Source organism: Triturus cristatus, unplaced genomic scaffold, assembly GCF_964204655.1.
Source record: "Triturus cristatus unplaced genomic scaffold, aTriCri1.1 SCAFFOLD_374, whole genome shotgun sequence".
NCBI lineage: Eukaryota > Metazoa > Chordata > Amphibia > Caudata > Salamandridae > Triturus > Triturus cristatus.
The window spans coordinates 26,680-31,130 of NW_028188113.1; the positions used below are offsets into that span (position 1 = coordinate 26,680).

The following is a 4,451-nucleotide window of genomic DNA, read 5'->3' on the forward strand; positions in this document are numbered from 1 at the left end:
ATGGACAATCTCTGGTCTGGACAAAAATCTGGATATGCCAATATGAGAAAAGAGAGTCCTCCCTGAAATGTACACAAATACTTGTAGGATTCTGTGGAACTTCTGACAAGTCCAACATTAGTTCCAAGCTAAAGGAGCAATGCTTACAAGAGCAAACCTTAGAGATTTCCAAATGCCCCTTCATGGATCAGGCACACAATGGGGCAGATTTATGTTGCACTTGCGCCACTTTTGCGCCGCCGTTGCGTCACTTTGTGACGCAGCAGCGGCGCAAATCCTGCGCCATGGTGCGGGGTATTTACAACGTGACGCATCTGGGAGATGCGTCACGTTGTAAAGCCCTGCGCCACATGTAGGCGTTCCAGGGCAGGTGGGGGCGTTCCGGCGCAGGAACGCCTCCTAACAGTGGCTGAGTGAAATCTACAAGATTTCACTCAGTGACTTTTAGGCCCATGCTGCGTCAAAACCCTGCGCCTGCTTGAAGCAGGCATAAGGATTGACGCAGCATTGTACAGATAGGGCCCCCCAGAACATTGCTGGAGCTGCGTCGCGCTTGCGACGCAACTCCAGCAATGCGCCACTTTTACGGCACAGATGCGTCACACATCTGTGCCGTTTTTGCCCCATGGTGCGCCGCATTATAAATGCGGCGCATCCATGGTGGCGCAGCTGTGGCGCATAATAATTGGCGCATCCCTGCTGATATGCAGGGATGCGCCAGTTAACATAAATCTGCCCCAGAGTGCGCTGCACACCTTTGCAGGGGGAAGCATGGATGAGCAGCCATGAGGAACTAGAGCAGCTTAACCACCAAGAAGGGCAAGGCATTCTCAAGACAAATTGCACATGCCTCTTCTGCATGAAGAAAAGGGATTAATAAAGCATTTCTTTGCTGAGCTTTTACGAGATAATGAGCATTCAAGAGGTGAAGACAAGTTGTTGCTCTATACACATTCTAATTGCGATTTCTTCTCTGTCTCGCTTGTTCTAAACCTAAATATAAGGCCTCAGGCATCTGCCATGATTAAGTCCCTTAGAGTGGAGAGTCCCAGCTAAATTGCTCAGCGCAATGCAGTGATGCAAAATGTAGTGCCATGCCATGCCATTGTGCAACTTTAATTCTAGTTGCCACTACTGTTATGAGCGCTCTCAAGACCACATACTTCGAGCAGTGTTTCTTTTTTTTTTAAAGGTCGTTTCTGAGCACTCTACTAAACAAACCAGAACAAAGCTGTTGATTTAAAACATAACCTGAATGTGCAGGGTTGTTGGCCACCCGTACTCCACAAACATCAGAGTGTGATTTACAGCTGACAAGTCCGAATCACAGGCAAGGTCGACTGAGCAGGTATCTTTCTGCAGTCAGTAAATGGAGTGCTATTGATTTGCTAAAAGTAGTCGTGAATAAAATCTTCTATTTATACATGGCCACTTTCACTGCTGTATAAATTAATACCTATATTTGTGTCCATATTTAGTATGAGGTTTCACCCTGGAATCAAAGCCCTGCAGGGGAACTGTACGTTTTCATTGAGAGAGCCCCTATTTTAGATTTAGTGAATCTACAGAAGAGCTGAGATATAAAATGAATCTAAAAACAGCAGCATTCTAGACATGGCTCCTATATAAAGACCAATAGCCATTGAAGATGTTCTCGAGCTACTACCGTTGTAGGAGAATAGTCGCAAAGGTGGGAGGGATGCTCCCAGTTAGGACACCAAAGCAAGTAGTAGATTCCAGTGGCGGCTCCCCCATTAGGGCGTTGGGGCGTTGCCCCACTGCTTTCTCGCGGTGCGAGAAAGGCAGAAACATAAATGGTAAAAAAACGACCATTTATGTTTCTGCCTTCTCGCATTGCGAGAAAGCAGAAGTGCCTCTGTGCTTGGTTGGGGGCGGGAGCGTGGGCGGGTCCTGCTCGAGGGCAGGGGGGAGTGGCTTACCCACTGTTGTAGATACTGACTGTTTGGCCGTCGGCCCTGAGCCTACCAAACAGTCAATACCCACAACAGTGGGTAAGCCACTCCCCCCCTGCCCTCTAGCACGACCGCCCACTCTCCCTTTTTCCCTATGCGGGAGAAAATGGCGCGGCTGGGGCGCTCTCCCCAGCGCCTCACCAGCATTGAGATTGGTGGAGGGAGGCGGCCTTTCCGGTTGACGAGGAGCGAGGCGGCCTTTCCAGTTGACGAGGAGCTGCAGGAATTAGCGCAGGACCGGACGGCGGGAGTCTGAAGTCGTCGGACCCATCCAGAAGCTCAGTAAGTTAAAAGTTTTATTTATATTTTGAACTGAAGTAAGTTAATAATTATTAAACCCCTCCCGCCTCCCCCCATACCCCACCTGACGACCCCATTTCCACCCCCCCGCCCGTAATGCTGGCCGCGACTGAATATAAGCACACACACATACAAGGCGATATGAAAAACATTCCTATTTCTGGCTTCTTGTGCACACAGACGTTAAACATAGATACAGAGCTGGGGTCAAATGCGCCGGTTCTGTTGTGAAATTATGATGTACATATTGTAATATAAGGACTCCACCATCATAAAGCGCCTTTAAAAACATGTTTCTTCGCTCTTGTAACACAAGCGTCGGACGGATACACACGGGCCCCAGGGGTCCAACTCTTCGATTCTGAAATGAAGTTACAGTTTAAATATTCAGTAATATACGCACACCGATCTCTGTAAGAGAGTTGAGTATGTCACAATAGGCGATACGATTCCGTCTTTATTTAGCTTGTCAACGGAAGGTGATTTATACCGCTATCTTTTTTTTAAAAGTAATTTTTTATTAGGCAATTACACTGCCGTGCATTGTCCAAGCTTTTCGAAACTGGAAACAGAAGTGTCAATGTGTTTAACAAATCTAGAGAGTGAAGAGTATTAACAATGATAATGTTCTTATTCCCCTCGGTTGTCCAATTAGAAATATACACTTGTCTAAAAGTAAAAACAAAATCCATTGTTTATAGAAATAAATTGTTGAGGGTTTGTACAAACACGTGCACAAAAGCAACGTCTAGCGAGAGTCACAAAAGCAATTTAAATCTATATATATATATTTTTTTTTTATTGGTAATTTTACTTGCAGCAGGAGAGAAATGAAAATGTGTGGGCTTCTGTGATGTAAAGAACCGTAACAAGACAATGACATGCTAATATCTTTATTTCGCGCCTTTATTTGAAATATGCTTTCCAGCTGTAAAATTCTGTATCACGTCTCTTCGTCACTAGTGAGTGCGCTAGGATTTCACTCCTTCAGACTAACAAAACATTACTAGACAGTTTGGTCGACTCCCATGTGTATAGAATGAGTGAGTGGCTGATTGTTGATAGTGCCTCTGTCTGTCAGGCAGCTGCAGGATGCTTCGCTAGAGTGACAAATGGATGATAAAGCTGAAACAGGAGTAATAGGACCCTTTCCTTATACAGGAAAGTAGTAGTACCTTATTACCTTACCTTTGCTTGTCGGTGCAGGCAGGTAAGGAGCAAGGAATCTGTCCTAGTCCTGTGAAATTTTCGGAACTGATGTTATTTACCGGTGATGTCTTGAAATAAGCCCGGACATTCGGTGTTGATACAGTATTAGGTAATTGCACTATTGTTTGTCAATATTATTGATGGATCAGGTACATTCTCATTAGATTGTCTGATTAATGTGATGTTATAATGCTTTCGTAACGCACTCAAACTGTATATATTTAATTTTTTTAAGCTGTAACAAGACACAAATATAATGAAACGTTAATACTGTGTTAAAAACGGCAGGGAACCACCTTCCAGGAGAGTGACTGGCAGATATTAAGATTTTGATGAAAATTGTCTTAAGTATGTATCATTCCCTGAAGTTTGGAAATGCAATTCGTACCTCCTTGATACTGAGCACTTTCAACACTATCTTTCGATATAAGTTTTTACGCCCCACCACTTTCAAATGTCACCAGCCGCCACTGGTAGATTCCCAGGGCAACTTGTATCAACTAGTGCCAAGTGCATACCAAGGTCTAAATAAAGTAGATGAAATATCAACTAGAGGGGGAAATGCAGTGGCGGCTGCTACCTGGAAGCAGCAGTGGGGCGGGTGGTGGGAGGGGCAGAGGGTGAGTTAAAAAGAAATCACATACCTACCGGCCGGCCATCTGGCCAGCCGCCACCTCTCCTACATACTCTTCCTGGCTTCTTGGTGGAGACAGGAAGCAGGAAGCACCAGGGCTCCAAGGCTCCCAGCTGCCAATCACAACACTGAGCGTTGTGTGGCTGGAGCGGTGGGCATGTTCCCCACGCAGGCTGTAATGAAGCCTGCATGGAGAACACAGTATGTGTGCATGACTGTTTTGGGAGTCCCGAGAGGGTCGGCCAAGAACTCATGCTTACATAGGGAGTGCAAACCACTCCACCCCCTGCTCTGGGAGCAGCCCCACCCCACAAAGACGCCGCAATGGGGAAAAC

General features: G+C 45.9%; 1 non-coding gene across 1 annotated transcript; it reads left to right on the forward strand.

Annotated features, from left to right (window-relative positions):
• The first annotated feature begins 222 nt into the window (after positions 1–222).
• Positions 223–352, forward strand: LOC146769593 (small nucleolar RNA SNORA76). Its single transcript, XR_014976130.1, has one exon. It is a non-coding gene; the product is annotated as a small nucleolar RNA SNORA76 (small nucleolar RNA).
• Positions 353–4,451: the final 4,099 nt, after the last annotated feature.